The following is an 18,686-nucleotide window of genomic DNA, read 5'->3' as shown; positions in this document are numbered from 1 at the left end:
AACTGCCTTTGCATAGCAGTCTGTTTTTTCTTGATTCATTTATAGATAAAGATGATGTGTCAAGGTGGAGGAAGACTTAGTAGCTCTTTCTTCGATTCGCTGAAACATCCCACAGGTCTGTCCAAAAATCAATACATCACAACTTTAATAGTTCATCATTGTCATGAAAGGATCAAGCATCATGGGAAATGACTAAAGAAACCAGAATTCAACCCCAATCAAAGAAAAGAACAGAGCCAACAGTAAGACAAATCCTAAAACAACAAAGAAGGGATAATGCCCTTTTTCCTGATATAAATGCTGCAACATAACCCGCTGGATGAGTCCTGGTTAGATGTAGAACAGACACTTTGCAATACTATAGAGCTTTCCGGACCTACGTTTATTAGCTCAAAAATAAAAGCATAAAGTTTTAAAAGTATTAATATCAGTACCTCACTGACAGCATGGTGGAATATCTAAAAATGAGAGTCTTCACTAATTCCATGCAGACACACACCCATCGGGAATAATCCTGACATATTGCAAAACAATAAAATGATGAACCTCCCATACTGGAAAAGTAAAGGAATTCTATACATGGAACACATAGTTGAAGGATTGGATTTCATTCCATTTAACAGAATAGTCTCCCAATTTGGGATAGACAAGAATAGATTTTTAGAATATCTCCAAATTAAATCAGTAGTTAAAAAAAAAATTTAATCTTAAAGTAGAATTACAAACACCATCAAGGTTATTAGACTTCTGTAATCTCAACACCCAAATTACTGTCTAAAGTATATAAAACATTGACCAAAATAGATGATACAATAGCAATTCCTATAGGCAAATGGGAGGAGGATCTATTAGCTAGCTTTGATCAGACTTTCTGGTCCCAAACCTGTTTAAAAAACTTTTAAAGCGATCAGAAACCTAATTTAAAACTAATTCAATACAAAATTCTACACAGAGTACACTATACAGGTCATGGATGTTCAGGATGGGATTTGTGCCATCTGACACCTGCACACTGCACGACAACATTCCTGACAGTTATATCCACGACTGTGGTCATGTCCACCTGTTCAGGGATTCTGGTATAGAGTATGTGAAGACCTGTCAAAGTGTCTCGAAATGTGATATCCCAACTTCCCCTCATTTTGCTTGCTGGGGAACCTAGAGGATGTCCCGATTGAAACAAATTTGGTGCACGTGGTTCTCACTGCCATATGCATCTAAGAAAACTATCCTCATAAACTGGAAAAACAAAGATAATTTTTGCATTAACCAGTATAGAAATCTTTTATTGGATCATATTACACTTGAGACAGCCTCTGCCTCCACTTCAAATCAATCTCTGGGCTCCTTTGATCGGTTCCATCCATAGCGATGATGGAGGTCATTGATAGGTCCTGCGGGATGCTGTGGTTGATGTGGTGGGGAGTCTGAGCTTGGAGTATCTGGAGGATCCTGGGTGGTCCACTTGGGGTCTTGGGCTGGGGCTGTGCCCGACTCTGGTGGTGCTGGCACCTCCGGGGTGGGCTTGGTGGTTGTGTGTAGGGCCTTAGGGGTCTTGACGGTGTGCGGGTCGCTGCCTAGTGGCCCAACTGCCCCGGGTTGGTCTGGGTGTGGGCCTGGTGGCTTAGGGTTTGGGGGCCGTCCCGGATGGGGATGGGTGGGCCTTGGGGTTGGGTCCTGGCATGTACGCTGCGGAAGAGGGCCGAACTGGGCAGTTCCACCATGGGGAGGGATGTCCGGAGGGGAGGATCTAGCTTTATCCTGGGTGTCTATGTCTTACTTAATCTGAATGTTGAGTAAATGTGGGGATGGGAGTAAATATTTTGCTGGGTGGTGTGGGTTGGTGGCCTCAGACTCTGGGGGCTCTGTGATGCTGCTGCTTCGGGCCATGCTGAGATGGCTGGAGCCTCCGTGCCGGTGGATTTTGGGCGGAGGTGCCTATTGGGGCCAGTGGGAGCTGGCTCTGGAGGCTCAGGCCCATCAGCGTTCCTCCCATCCTCAGACATTTCCTCCTGCTCCTTCACATCATCCCCAAACATGCACATAGGGCCTTGGGGTGTGGGTAAGTCAGGGGTGCGGATGGATCCCGTTCCGCAGTCCTGTGGCAGCCTACACCCCAATTTTATTTGCACATTAAACACTCACAAAAACATTCCACACAAATGCACACTTAGGGGCCTTGGGAGTGGGCACACCTCACGGCATCCGGTGGGGGAAATTTCAGCCTCACTCCGGTGCGGTGTCCACTTCCAATTTTAAACTGCACCTAGTCACGGAGAGTTTTGGGGGAGGTGGGGCTGTGTGTTGGCACCCAGCTGGTGTAGAGCCATGGTGCCGGCACTGCCTGCGCCCCCAACCACAAAATGCACCTTATCAGCACACACCACACATTAGAGCAGGCAGAGGAGACTAGAGGTCTTGTACACCTCTGTTCTCAAGTTAGCTGCCGGGGCTGGAGGCTAGGAGTGGGGCTGGCCGTCTGCCTGTGGTCTGGGTGGTGGGTTGCTTTGCTCTCGTTGGATGGGGGTGCCTGCTCACTATTACCCTGCGGACGGGCTAACTCTGACGTCCCGGAATGGCTGTACCTCAGGTCGGCAGCACCGGACCAGAGTTAGGTAGGGTGTGGGGAGTGTGAATGGGTGTCTGGTGTACATCCTTGTAAGTCTTGGGTTGTATGTATGTGAAAGCATGAGGAGGAGTGTAGACTGTGTTTGTGTGTGACTGTATATGTCAGGTGGGTTTTGGACTCCTCCCTTCTCCTGGGACATCTGGCAATATCAACATCTTGCCTACCCTCCCCCTCCTTAAGCATCTGTCTGGTCGCTCCCGGTGGCTGCCTGGTGGGATCTGGTTCCTGGCTCTGTTGGATCTCGGCGGGGTGGGTCGCCTCGGGTCCCAGGCTGCTGGGTTCGGGCCCGGCCGACTCGGGGAGAGCGCTGCGCGTGCCTGAGGGCTTGCCGTGATATCTCCGGGACTCTGCCGGCTGCTGGTTGTGACCCCGGGTGATCCTCTGCGCCTCTCGGGTGGGGTTGGGGCTTCTCTGGTGACGGCCTCCTGGGGTCTCGCGCTCTGGGGTGACCTCTGGACTCTGGCTTGGAACCCTCCATCTTCCGCATGTTTTTGGGCAGGTCTGTGGCCCTTCACATCACTATTGGATGCTCCTATAGAAACCTTACACATAAAGCGATGCTACACACAGGTGCTCACATGGTGATTTCATAAGTATGACTTGGACATCTTTAGCACTATGACCTAAGGTTGTGGTGCCTTAAATGCCTCAGTAATAATTACTGTATGATTGTCAGCAAACATTTTTACTTTATATATCTTCATGTAGCTGATGACAATGTTTTGTCTTGTGGTTTGTTTGTTCCCCCTCTCTTCTGCAGGTCTAGAAGCTGATTCTGGTTCATTTATTGTTTATTCTTACAAACCCCCCTCCCTTTATCCATTTTTCCTTCTCTCTTCTTTTTTCACTTTTGTCTCCGTGTCCGGTTCAATCTTAAAACATCTAAAAAATATTTTTTAATAAGTTTTGTATCAGGCGTGACGTCAGCAGAAGCTTACGCTCCACCTGAGAAAAAAACTGTATGAGCTAATCGCCACATTCAGACATCAATTCTGATTGCTTCACAGGGCCGAACAGGACACGGTTAAAAAAAAAAAAAAAATTTATTAAATTATATTTTGCCATATTTTAATACATTTTTGAACAGTGAGTGAGAATTTAAATTTTCCCATTTCAAATAATATAGAACATCTGTTACCCACTGACTTATGCAGGTGGGTGGAATTCCTCAGTTTAGGAAGATAAGTTGGCTATGGCAATTGCAATCAGTTTGTGTTGTCTACTTTAGCCCTAACCCATTAACACAACTGTTAATATCTAAGTGATTGTGACACCAAGGCTGTCTGATAGGTTCAAAGATTTTTTTCAAAATGATGTCATGTGGACCAATGAGGCTGGAGCTAGATTGCAACATTCACAGATTAAATCTTGGACTGGATACATTTTAGACAATTTTAAATGACATAAATGTGATTGATATAAGATTTTCAAGTAAATGATTGAATGCTTTGGACATATGGAGCTAGATAGATAGATAGATAGATAGATAGATAGATAGATAGATAACTTTATTAATCCCAAGGGGAAATTCACTTACTCCAGCAGCAGTATACTAATACAGAACAATATTAAATTAAAGAGTGATAACAATGAAGGTATAACAAACAGACAATAATTTTGTATAATATTAACGTTTACACCCCCCTCCCCCGGGTGGAATTGAAGAGTCACATAGTGTGGGGAAGGAACGATCTATCTATCTATCTATCTTTTCTATATATGGCTGCCTTCCACTCCTTTTCTGAATTGTTAAGTGAAAGGATGAGCTTTTTTTTTTTTTTAATTTTTATTTATTAATTTTATTACAATCAATACATAGCAATCAAGTTTTTACAAAAAAAGAATTATGCTAAGAACAAATCGATCCCCACCCTTGAGAGAGAGAGCAAATGCGGTGTAAATTTAAGGCTTGTAAAAATACCTAAATTAATAAATTCTCTGTGCTTTATAAACTTATTTTAAAATATTACTGATTAGATCCTGCCATGTTTTGAAAAAAGTCTGTACAGATCCTCTAACTGAGTATTTGATTTTTTCCAATTTTAAATAATATAACACATCAGTTTCCCACTGACTTAAAAGAGGAGAGTTTGGGTTCTTCCAGTTTATCAGAATAAGTCTGCGTGCCAACAGTGTAGTGAATGCAATCACAGTTTGTTTGTCCTTCTCCACTTTAAACCCCTCTGGAAGAACCCCAAACACAGCTGTTAAAGGGTTAGGAGGGATTGTGAGTCCAAGGCTGTCTGAGAGGTAATTAAACATTTTTGTCCAGAATAATGTTAATTTGGTGCAGGCCCAGAACATGTGACCTAGTGAGGCTGGGGCTTGGTTGCAACGTTCGCAGGTTGGATCATGCCCTGGAAACATTTTGGAGAGTTTTAGTCGAGACAGATGTGCTCGATATATAATTTTAAGTTGTATAATTGTATGCTTTGCGTATGGAGCTTGAGTGAATTCTCTGCATTGCTACTTTCCACTCCTTTTCTGATATATTAATTGAGATCATTTTCCCAGTGTACTCTTGGATCTTTGAAAGGGAGGGATTGTAAAATGATTTTATATATTGTAGAGATGGAGTCTAAGTCCTTGAGATTGAGCAATATTTTTTCCAGCGTGGATGAGGGTGCAAGATGAGGAAAATCTGGAAGGTTCTGTTTAACAAAGTTCCTGATTTGAAGATAGTGAAAGAAATTTAGCTGGAATGTTAAATTTGGAATGTAATTGTTCATAGGATGCAAAGAGCGTTGTCTATATAAAGATCTCTAAGCAAGTTAATTCCAAGTTTTTCCAGATATTAAAACTGCATATGTTTGTGAAGGTTGAAGAGGTGGTTCTCTTGCAGGTGCCACAGATAAACTCTCGATCTTAAAATGCTTTCTACATTGGTTCCAGATTCTAAGTGAGTGGAGCACAATTGGGTTATTAGTGTATTGCGATAGCGTGTGTTTATTGGAGCCAGAGCAGGAATACAAAAAGTACTGCAGGATTTTACTTCTATTGCGGTCCATGCCTGTATATGTTCTTCTATTTGTGTCCAGGTTCTTATCGACTGTATATTTGCCGCCCAGTAATAAAACTGGAAGTTAGGTAGAGCCATGCCGCCTTCTGCCTTTTGTCTTTGTAGAATTAGCTCTTTTGATGCGTGGATGTTTAGAATTCCAAATAAATGAGGTTATTGATTGAATCTAATTGCTTAAGAACGATTTATTAATGTATTTGGTATGTTTTGAAAAAAAAAGGGGCTTGGAAGAATATTCATCTTAACAGTTTAATTCTTCCACTAGTGTGAATGGGGGGTTGACCATCTATCAAGTCTTTTTAATTTTTTTTCCAGCAGGCAATTTTGTTGATATAAACTTTATGTTTACTTGTGATTTTTACCGGGTATTTAAACTTTTTGCAATGAAAAAAAGGAAGGGTGTCAATCTAATATTATATGCTTGAGAATTCACGGAAAGAGTCCCTTTTATTAGATTAATTCTGGCCCAGAGGCGAAATTCTGTGAGTGTTTGGGACTGCGGCACTAATTTTCTGGGCCCGATATATACAGTCCATGTCATCTGCATAAAATGAGATTTTCTGTTCAGTCCTTCTCTCTAACCCCTTTATCAGATCAGTTTTGACAATGTATTCCCAGTGGTTCTGAAATTCAAACAACAGGGGTGACAAAGGGCATCCTTGTCTTGTCCCGTTCGTTTAAATGTCAGCAAATGTTTATTACAATAAGCTTCTGGGTTGGTATACAGTAATTTAACCCATCCCAAAATTTGGGAAACCCAAACTTCCCCCAAAATAGTAAAAGGTTTTTCCCATTAAATCATCGAATCTTTTTCTGTAAGATAAAAATTTTGGGGGGGTTTTGATTTTGGTTGGTGGTTTTAAATTAAACGGGGTCGAAGATTTGAAGAAAAAATTTAAAAATAAATATTTTGGTTTGTATATTCTGGGGGCATTTTCCCCCATCCTTCTAGCTATGATTTTAAAAATTTTAAAGTCGTTATTCAAAAGTGAAAATTGGTCTGTATGATGCACTTTTAAAAAGCCCTTATTTTTTTTTGGAAAGACGTATTAGTGTTGGAAAGGTTTGTGGAAGATTTTATCTCTGGCTTCTGAAAATTTCTTGGGGGGGCTGCGGGGGAAAATTTTTGTAAAACTCTGGGGGGTACCGTCGGGCCTGCTGCTTTTCCACCTTTGATTTAAGCATATAATTCTGATTGACAGAGGTTTTGGTTCCTCCCCCTAAGGTAATTTTTGGGGTATCTGTTTACCCAGAAATCATTAGATTGTATATAGTCTTCTTTAAACTCAGTAGTATATGGGGTTATAGTAGTCTCAAAAAGTGTACATTATATTTTTGTGTTGATGTTTTTTATTCCGTTATTTATGTTTCGGTTGTTATTACATCTTGTTTTAATTTTTTGGCTAAAACTTAACTTTCCCCATTTCATAATAATGATTCGGATTTTAAATTAGTTGTTCAGTTTCTTTAGTTGTCAAAGGTTTAATTCTGAATGTAGGCCTGCCCCCTTTTTTGGAGTCTGCGGTGTCGGATTTCTTCTTTATTTTAGTAATTGCTTTTTCCCCTCTTTCTTCCCGGATTTTTTCTGGGGGAAGATAAGATAATCTGTCCTCTTAAAAAGGGCCTTTAAAGGTTTTCCCAGTATTCCTGCAGAGATCTCGGGGGATTTTGTCTCTAAAAAAGAATTCAATTTGTTTGGATAAAAATTCAGTACAATTCTGTCAGCTAATAAAAAGGGATTGGGGCGCATCTGGGTAGTGTAGGGGCTTAGTAATTTCGCTCCAAGACCCCGGGAGCATGGTCTAAAAACAATACATCTTTTAAAAGATTTAATCTTAGGAAAGGGGTTATTATCTATAAAGGTAATCAATCCTTAGTAAATGATTACAGTGAAAAATATTTTCTTAATTTTGGGTTTAAAACCTCAGGGATCTATAAGTTGTGATGTTTAAATTTTGTAATTATTTTTCGGTTTTTGGTTTTGGGGAATTTTTCTAAAAGTGGTTTAAAAAATTAAAGTCCCCACCTTTTGTTTAGTGTTCAGTTTGGGGAATGGATGCAAAAAAATTTTTGTAAAAATTCCCTTATTAAATTTTTAACATTTATCAAAATATTTTGTTAGAAAGTCTCCCATGCCATCAAAATTCTTTAGGGACCCAAATTTACATCATGCTACAAATGGTCTTTTCTTTATGAAATTCCCCCCCCTCTATTTTCTTTGTTTAAAATAGTAAATTACCGATTTTTTTGCCAAACATCCTTACTTAGTAAGTGGGTTTCCTGAAAAAATACTTTTTAACTTTTAGACCTTTGGGTAAAAAAGTTTTTTTTCTTTTTTTGATTCGGGCCTTTAACTTTTCCAGCTTAAAGTTAACTGTCCCATCATGGAAACTGATTCGGTTTTGATGTCTTTTTATAGTCTTTACTGGAGTAAATATTTGGTCTTAATTTTCCCCTTTCCCAAAGGTTGTTGCCATGCACAAACGTTGATAGTTAAAATTAAAAATTGAGATGATGATTGATTGATAAATTCTCTTTCTTTTCCCCCCTTAACCCCCCCCCTCCTTTTTTCCCCCCCATTTTTAGGCAAAAACCCACTCCAGGCCCCAGTCCCAAAACCCAGAGACAGAGCCGTCAAAGCAATAAATGCAGTGGCCTTTAAAAGGGTTAAAGATAGAGATATCTGTCCAATATGTCTTTAAAGGGAAAAGAAAAAAAAAAAAATAATTTTCATTAAAAATTTATATATATATATATATATATATATATATATATATATATATATAATCTTCAAATTTTATGCATTGATTTCCCCAGATAATCAACCCTATTGGGGAAAGATGTGTCCCAAAAAAAGCTAAAAACTTAATGCAGTAATTTTAAAAACACAAACCAAATATGATATTGAAAATTATTTGGGGACATGAAATAAATTGAAAAGGAAGGCGAATTAAGCACAATAAAACATAAACTTTAAACGCCCTAGTAATACTAAGTAATAATAAGTAATAATAAAAATAATAATAATAATAATTAAAAATTAAAAAAGAAATATATGCTGTAAAAACCCCTATTTTTTAAAAAAAATAGATCAGACGTAGATTATTTAAACTAACTTTATCATTTACCGGTCCAATTTATCAGAAAAGTCCCGGGGTCAGCTTTCTTAATTCATTTCTGCCTTCCTTGCTAGCAAAAAAGAAATACCCCGTTCCACTTTAGTTTTTTCCCGGATGGATTTTGACATTGGCTTCCTGCTCTTTTAATATAAGAAGGGTGTTTAATACTGTTGTGGAAAAGTCAGGAAGACAGAATGGGCTATTTTCTTTTAATATTTTTTTTTCGGGGGTTCCATCCCCCTACTGTAATCGTTCAAAAACAACTATAAAAAATCTTGTCGGGGGCTGGCGGTGTTTGATCGCGTCTTTTGGTAAACCCTGCTATCTCAATTCTGCTTTAAATGCCCCGATTATTTTAGAAAAAAGTTCAACTCCCCAAATTTCACATGGTTTAAACTTTCCGATTCTCCGGCAGGCCTTCAATTCTGACATTTACCTTCTACTCCCATCTTCTAAAACGCCCGTCTTTTCCCAAATTTTTTTTCCCAGTTTTTTTCTGAACTGCATTTTTCTGCCCTTTCCCCGGGTGCGGGTAGATGTTCCCCTTTCGATCCGATTGTGAATGTCTCAAAGATGCTCAATTGATCAACAAAATGTAGTTTACGAGTTTTCTCAATCGTCTTCAATTTTACCCTTTCCCAATTCAAGTTGTTCTTGGCCGCCTTTCATTTGCCTTTTTTTCCTGGAAAACCATTCATTGGCCCTTTTTTCTCTGTTTCAGTCTCTCATGTGCCCCGTTGCTTTCTCATTGCCTTTGCTTTTCTTTATATCTTGCGTGAGCTCAGCGAAACCTTTCAGTTCAAAACCAAAAGTGCCCTTGCGGGTTAAAAAGCAGACTCTGCTGAAGCGGTGTCCCCTTTTTCCCGTCCCGTTGCTAACGCGGACCTCCCCGGGCCCAGTTTGGGGAATCCTCCAATGGGAGCTTCCCATCTGCACTCCCCATCCCCTTCCGCTCCCTTTTCGCTCTCACCCGGGGCCCCATGTAGCGGACCGTGGTCGAAGTCTGTGCTTCGCCCATCTGATCAGGGCTGTCTCTGAGGCGTATCCGACTAGGGGGTTTCTGATGCAGCTTGGATGTAGCTTTAATCTTGATTCTTTAGGGCCCCCCTTCTTGTTGGTGTTTTTGTGTTTACATATACTGTAGCGGGCCCCCCGGGGGTTTAATAAATACAGGATATCTCAGAATAATAACAAATAATGAAAAATAGCACCACTGCTAGCGGGCTCCCTTACGTCCATCTCCCCGGAGTCCCAAAAAAAAAAAAAAAAGCTTTTAAAATATTATTATATATTATAGAAATGTTGTTTGAGTCTTCAAGACTGATGAGTATTTTTCTAGAATAGAAATACATAGATAGATAGATAGATACTGTAGGTGGGAGACGAGGAAAATTGCGTAGGTTCCTTTTAGCAAACTTTATGATTTGAAAGTAGTAAAACAAATTGTACAATATTGATGGGAAGTTAAATTTGAAGTGTAGTTGTTCATAAGATGCAAAACTCATTATCTACAGTATATACAGTTCTCTAAGTTTTTTAATCCTGGATGTTTTCCAAACATTAAATACTATGGTTTGAGAGGGTGGAAGTGCAAAAGATAAAAGCACTCTGTCTTAAAGTGCTTCTTGCATTGATTCCATACACTGAAAGATTGGTGGACTGTTGAATTATTACCCTATTGATGATAATATTTAATTATTGGGACACAGAGCAGGGCATATAAAGAAGTAAAGCAAAATTTAATTTCTATTGCAGACCAGGCTTTTGCATATTTATCAAATAAATGAGGTTATAATTGAGTCTAAGTTCTTAAAGAACGATTTGTTAGTATATACGGGGTTGCTCTGAAATACAAAAAGAAGCTTGGGAATTGATGTTCATCTTGACAGTGTTGATTCTCCCTGCTAATGTGAGATATAGGGTAGACCATCTCTTCACATCTTGTTTAATTATTTTCCATGCCGATAGCAAAATTTTGTTAAAAAATATCTTTAAATTTACTTGTGATATTTACCCTTAGGTATGTAAACTGATATGCTAAAATAAATGGGTAGGTATACAGTCTAATATTGTGTGTACAGTTCACTGGAAAAGCACACTTTCACTTGAAATTGACTTTGAATCCAGTGTGACAGATGGCCAGGAATATTACAGGATGCCAGCCAGGTGGAAGGACCAAGGAATAGAGCACGGTTGGGACATTATCTCAAGAAGAATGTCAATAAACACCTGGAGCACTTCTGGGTGCATTATAATAGGAGCCTCTTCACTTCTAGTCATGGAGCTAGAGTCAGGTGGACGTGGATAAAGCTTACGGAGGAGTGGAGACAAATAGAGAGAGAGAGAGGGGGCGAAGGAAGGACTGTACTTGTTTGTACTTTTGGTGCTTTGTACTGTGCTATGTATTGGTGAGCAAAAGAAAAGCTCTTCCCCACTTGAATCAAGGTGTGTTGTTTGGCAAGCCTTGTATCTCAGCCTGTCTGCATCAGTGTTGGGGGAGCCGTAACCCCCCAGTGGTCCATGCCAGATATCTGTTGAAATTCTGCTAGTACATTAAGGACTACTGCTACAGAAGTAGTCTGATATATACAGTACCATATCATATGCATATTGTGATATTTTCTTTAGGAGTCCATATCTGGATCCCCTTTATCCCCTTTATCTCTAATACATTTTTAACATGAATGGCCAATGGCTCAATGGCGATTGCAAAAAGCAATAGTGATAGGGGGCATCTTTGTTGAGTACTACTTTCTAGTTTAAAGTGCTTTGAAATAATGTTGTTAATAGAAACAGAGGCTTTTAGACTGGTGCGGAGTAGTTTTATGCATGAACATAAATTTGGGCCAAATGCAATGTGGTTATCAGATATTCAACCATGTCATATGCTTTTTCTGCTTCCAAAGATAAGATCTCTTGTGTGTTAGATTTTATAGGTCAGTATACTACATTAAACAAGCATCAATGATTAGAAGCTAAGTATCTATTTTTAATAAATTTGGTATGGCCTTGTAATATTACAGAAGGAAACATTTTCCCAATCCTTCTAGCTAGAGCTTTGGAGAGCATCTTAACATCATTATCCAAAAGTGAATTTGGTCTGTATGATACAAAGTCTATATTTTTCTTAGGAAAGATGGTAATTAATGTTTGGTGACAAGTCTGAGGTAGAATCGTGTTTTATATAGCTTCTATAAACTTTAATAATAATATTGGAACTAAAATTTGCTTTTTTTAAATAAAATTCCACTGGGTAGCCATCATGGCCTGCTGCTTTACCATTTTGGAGTGAGTTTATAGCGTCCAGTAATTCTGAGAGTGTCAGATGTTTTTCCAGTTCCTCTACACTAAGAGTATGTAGCTGTGGCATTTGTAATGCATCAACAAACTCATTAGATTTTGTCTTATCTTCTTTAAACTGAGTACTGTAGAATATAAGGACTTATAGTAGATGTGTGGTTTTATTTTTATGGTCAATGATTTTATCTCTGCGTTTTTAATTTCTCTTATTGGATTGCAAACTAAGGTTATTATTGTTTTGCCTTTTTATATTAGTTTTTATTTCTATATTTTTCTGACCTTACTTGGACATTTGGTTTAGTTTTAGTTTTTCTTCATCATGTATTTTAGTTTTAATTTAGTTTTATTTTACCAAGACATTTCTATTTTATCTATGCTAATAAAAGGCAAAGCCCTCACTGACTCACTCACTCACTCACTCATCACTAATTCTCCAACTTCCCCTGTAGGTAGAAGGCTGAAATTTGGCAGGCTCATTCCTTACAGCTTATTTACAAAAGTTAAGCAGGTTTTATTTTGAAATTCTACGCACGGTCATAACTGAATCCTACTTACATACATATATACATCCATAGCGTGCAGCTCGGTCACCGTGTGAGGCAGCGTTACATCCTCCATTACCACGCCTCCCATGTAATTGACTGCCTGCCCATATAAGGCCGTCCATCACTCCGGTCTCTTCATTCCCTTCTTTGGCTGTCTGCCTGCCTATTTTGCATCCTCCATCCCCACGCCTCCCACGTAATTGACTGCCTGCCCATATAAGGCCATCCTTCGCTGCGGTCTCTTCATTTCTTTCCTTGGTTCGCCACGGAATTCACGTCTCCGTGCTGATAACTGCTGCCTTTTTATTTAATCCACGGCTTCTCTGCTGTTTTATTGTTCGTTTGTTACGATTATAGTTATTGAGTAGGTATTATAGACTTAGTTTACTGTTGAGGTACCCATTTCCTTTATTTAATCCACGGCTTCTCCGCTGTTTTATTGTTTGTTTATTATAACTATAGTTATTGTGTACGTATTTTAGGCTTAGTTTACTGTTCAGGTACCCATTTCTTTTATTGTTCGAACCGTACCCACATTAACATGTTCATCGAGGTGATCATGACGTGTCATGGTTGAGGGAGAGAGCTATCCTGACACCAAATCCCGACACCAAAATATGACATGACTTCAACTATAAACCACATTTTACTTCAAGAAGTACCTTCACAACCGAAAACATATCAGTCTGTGGATTCAGTTGTAGAATTGGAAGGCGCGGTGCACTATCTGGTAGAGTTTCTCAACACTCTGAATCCTCCAGGCACTCCTGAGCATAATCTCATTTTGAAGGTTGGGGCACCAATAATGTTACTGAGAAACTTACAGCCACCGAAACTTTGTAACAGCACGAGACTTCAGGTCACGTGTCTGCAAAAGAACCTAATTGAGGCAACTATTTTTACTGGCAGTGGCTCAGGTGAGAGAGTTTTTATTCCTTGCATACCTGTTATACCCTCTAATCTCCCATTTCAATTCAAGCGCATTCAATTTCCAGTAAGGCTCTGCTTCGCAATGACAATTAATAAGTCTCAGGGACAAACCCTACAAAAGGTTGGCATTGATTTGAGACATGATTGCTTTTCACATGGCCAACTGTATGTTGCATGCTCAAGAGTAAGCTCAGCGCACAGCTTGGTCATATTAAAACCGGACGGCCAACTGACAACGTGGTATACAAAGAGATCCTTAACAAATAATTATTTGTATATTTTCCCTCAGTTTAAAAATGTTTACTTTTTTCTTAATAAAAATTTTAAGCCAGTACTTCGCCGCTGCAAAGCGTGTATTTTGCTAGTTTTTATATATATATTAGTTTCAGTTTTAGTTTTAGTAATTATGGTACGGTTAATGAGCTACTATGGTGTTTTGTCGTGGTAGAGTAATATATTGCTCTACTTTCCCTTTTGTATTATTAATATGTAGCCTTTGTCAGAATGCCTGAAATCTCAGACTTACCACTATTTATAAGGTACTGTACCATATAACTTCCCCATGCTTCTCACTAATGTAACACTAATATTACATTGCTTTGCCTAAATTACAAATAAAGACATACAAAATATTTATCAACTTGTATGCAAAATTTCACATCACAACACTCCACCCCGATAAATCTTTTATACAATGTCTTTATAATTAAGCAGTCTTAATTGTTTAAAGAGAGTCTGTTGAATAACTTGTGCTTTGATTTCCAGTATGTGCTCTCCCAGTTTTAAAAGTTGTATGTGATCATTTGTCCATTACATATCTTCTTTATGTCAAAGAGAATCTGAAGAACTTGGATGTGTTCCTGATGACTTGTATCTGCTCTGGCTTGCTTCAACAGTTTCTTTAGCAATCTGCAGCCTTCATATGTCATCAGATCTGGTGGTTCAAAATTAGACAAGTCCACACCTTCCACTAACCTAACCCACAGCAATTTAAGTCTGAATTGTGTGAATTATTTTCTTGATCTGTACTGGTTTTGTATCTAACTGCTAATTAGACCCCTGTCCCAAACTATCTATTTAAGCATATGCAGCTGTACTATTAACTTCTAAATTTGAAAGGTAATATGCCACAGGTGCCAGTACAACCACTCTGCCCAAGTGAGAGCACGTTTGCCATTGCATAAACTGTTCCCAAACCAACATTTGTGGCCCCTCTTCACACATTTGGGGTTGATTTAGTTGCCTCTTGTGCTTTTCCACCCATGCGTAACTTTGACTGCCATCAGCCTTTACCAGTATAGGCTGGTATCGCCACCATGAGATATCATAGCTATGCAACTCATCATTCCCCCTGTAGGCCATCCCTAGAGTTGTTTGCTCACCATATGCATACTCGTTGTGCTAAACACCTTGGTTCAGAATTGGCCCACTGGTCCTATGCCTGTACCACAGCCGACAATCTCAGCAGGGCTTCTGTATTTTCTCAATTAAACTATACCTAAACATCGAGCACATATGACTTGCAAATGTACCAGCTGCACCTGCTTCCCCAGTTTGCTCAGTATACCTTTCTTTAATAATAATATTAATTATATTAATTATCCCCATTAATTAATACCCAGAATCTACACTTTGAGACCCAAATTCATATCCTTATTTTAGCGTTCCTAACTGGTTTGTTCAGTTTCCACACCTTGGATTACAAACTTGTTGCAGTAATGAAGAAACTTTTTTTTAAAACTATAGCTATTGTGACTAGTCCTATTATTGCATGACGTGTGGACTTGTTATTCTCTTAAACCCAGTAAGTGTCTTTTCTTGTTGTCTCTTCAGTTTTTCTTCATGTCTTTGTATTTAGTCTTTGCTTGTCGCCTTTCCTAGCTTCTTTATTCATTATGCTATGTAGGCAGGTCTGCAAAAAGAGAAAGGTAACAAAGCAGTTTCTGTCCATCTCATCTTTTGATTGTCGACCTGGTGCCAACACTCAAATTTTGCTTCAATGCTCTAGTTGTAACCTGATTTCCTATGGATTTTACTCTGCTAATTGCCTTCACTATTTATTACCTGCACCAATCACAAGTCCATAAAAACCTTACAGTATAAGTAGCACTATTGCAAAAGATCAGGAAATTGAAACAGAAATAACAATTTTTCCTTTCCTGTCTTCCTGTGCTACCCTGCTATTTTTTTCATTGCAAGTATGTCCTTTTTTATTTTATGGTAACTGCTACCTAAAAGTGTTGGCTAAAAGCTCTCCAGAATCTAAATCCAGCATCTCTCCTAAAACTGACCTCTGTTCATTACTCAAGACCACCTCACTTTTCTCCATTTTTTACATGGAATTTCATAGGCTGTCTTTTTAAACAACTGGCCAGTCATGTTTTGAATTACTGAACCTAAGTGTGTGTGCTTTTTAATTACTGCTGGGCCTAGCAGAGTTGTTAGGACCTCACACCCTGCGCATTTCTGACTTGCTGCCTGAGCTTGTAAACCTTCCTGCTGCACCATCCCCCATCCTTTGTTCTTTGGCTTGTTCTGTTTCATTTAAACCAACTCCTAAACTGGTGCACTTTCTTTCCAACTCAGTCATTCTTGCACTAGCATCTTCAGACCTTTCAGACAGAAACACTTGCATTCCCTTAATTTCCATTGTTCTTTGTTTTAATTCAACACTTTCTTCAGTCAGTATCATTATGCCATTATCCAGTTCATGCCCTCTAGTCAACAATTGCCATTCACACTCACCAGCTTCTCTGCCTTCTATCTGATTTCTTTGTCTTAAATCAGATTTCAATGCAGCACTGGTTACCTTTCCTAACAGTGATAAATTAACATGTTCTTTAATAACGGACAGACCTCAGAATTACCTGGAGATTGTGGTGCAGTGGAGAATAATAGAAGGAAACACCCTTTCTGTTTTCCCTTCCTATCATCCCTCTCCTTTTGCTCACATTCACATTCCCACTCATTTTCTGAGTACTCATCTGTCTCATGTAAGTCACCCACCCATGTTTTAGGGTTCCAGTCAGATGCTGATACAACGGCCCTAACTTTCACCATGGGCGGTTTACACTCTCTTCCCCTGCTTTCATTTCTTCTTACTTTAGCAGTGGGTGTTCTACATGTTAGCATCTCTCAAAACTTTCACACAGCATTCCACAGCTTTCACTTTCATCTACTTTACTATTTTCTTTCTCATACTGATCTTCCTTATTACCAATAATACAAGATAGTAGCCCTCTTATAACAGCAGCTGTCTTCTTTATACCAGATTTCTGTTTTTTTTTTCTGTGGCACCCTCAGCTCAGCTTCTGCTTTCTCTACCTGAACTACAGGTTTCTATTTCCTAGCTTTAGCCTGCTTGCCTTTGCCACTCCACTGAAAGATAGCTGCTTTTAATATGAATTTAGGCATTTCTGAGTCTGCAATGCTACTGTAATACAATTTTGCCAAATTCATTATGGGTTGGGGAGGCACGGTGATGCAGTGGTAGCGTTGCTGCCTTGCAGTTATTAGACCCGGGTTCGCTTCCCGTGTTCTCCCTATGTGGAGTTTGCATACCTCTCTGTATCTGCGTGGGTTTCCTCTGGGTACTTCAGTTTCCTCCCACAGTCCAAAGACATGCAGGTTAGTTGCATTGGCGATTCTAAATTGCCCCTAGTGTGTGCTTGGTGTGTGGGTGTGTGTTGCTCCCTGCGGTGGGCTGTCGCCCTGCCCAGGGTTTGTTTCCTGCCTTGCACCCTGTGCTGGCTGGGATTGGCTCCAGCAGACCCCCCATGACCCTGTAGTTAGGATATAGCGGGTTGAATAATGGATGGATGGATTATGGGTTGGCCTACTTTTGCCCCTGTAAGCAAACATACACATACATACACAAAGATCCTAAATGAATAAGTGCTGTCTGAATAACGATGCATGTCCCACCACTCTCTAGCATTTGTACACTGGGTGCCCTAAAATTCACATACATACACACACATATACATCAACAGTATTTGCAAACAGGGTGCAAAACATGTTTACCCCAAAATCCTTCTGACTACGCCAATTGTTTTGTCTTGGTAAAGTAATATATTGCTCTACTTTCCCCTTTTGTATTATTAATTTGTAGCCTTTGTCAGAATGCCTCAAATCTCAGACTTACCACTGTTTATAAAGTATTTTACCATATAACTTCTCCCCACTATCCCTTCTACATCTATAACCTCAGGCAATTAGGTGTAGTAAAAGACAAGCAGGAGTTAAGTTACAATTTAAACAATGTATTTTTTGGGAATATTCAAAAATAAACAATATGCCAAGTTCATTTGAATATTGGCAATCATACAACCTGATAAATGGTGATGTGTAGTTTCAGGTGACACACAGACTTGTTAGTTACTTAAAATGTCTCTAGTTAAGGCATCATTTGTGGTCAGCTTTCTTCAGAACAGGCTGCATGCCTGTCTCAATATGGTCTTCATTGTGTTGTCCTTTTCAGTTCTTGCATCAGTTTGGTAAGAGAAAGAGAGCAAGTAAAGCAAGAAAATTTATAGATGATCTGTCCAACCCCTAGAGCCAATAGGACGTCATGGTACTTAAAGGCTTCTGATACAAGCCAATTCCAAACAGCCATACTTCATACCAATGGGGGATAGAACACCTTCACACCTGCCATCCCCCTAAACCATATGTTAAGGTAAAGCTTGGCAGTTAGGCAGTCTGGCTTTCCTAATGGGGTTGACTGAGAGACTTCAGATAAACATTAACCAAACTTGTTTAAGTCACGTCCCCCCAACTATGTCATAAAATTCAAAGAGACCCATTCCTAAAAGTCAGGGACAAACATGAATGCTTCTCACTAATGTAACACTAATGTTACATTGCTTTGCCTAAATCTATACTAATAAAAGGCAAAGCCCTCACTCACTCACTCACTCACTTACTGACTCACTCACTCACTCACTCATCACTAATTCTCCAACTTCCTGTAGGTGAAGGCTGAATTTGGCAGGCTCATTCCTTACAGCTTACTTACAAAAGCTGGGCAGGTTTCATTTTGAAATTCTCGCGAATGGTCATAACTGGAACCTATTTTTCTCCATATACTGTAATGGAGTTCAGCTCAATGGCTATGGGGGGGAGTTTCAGTGACATCACGCCTC

Source organism: Polypterus senegalus, chromosome 10 (assembly GCF_016835505.1).
Source record: "Polypterus senegalus isolate Bchr_013 chromosome 10, ASM1683550v1, whole genome shotgun sequence".
Taxonomy (NCBI): Eukaryota; Metazoa; Chordata; class Cladistia; order Polypteriformes; family Polypteridae; genus Polypterus; species Polypterus senegalus.
Note: the sequence above shows the minus strand (reverse complement) of the source record.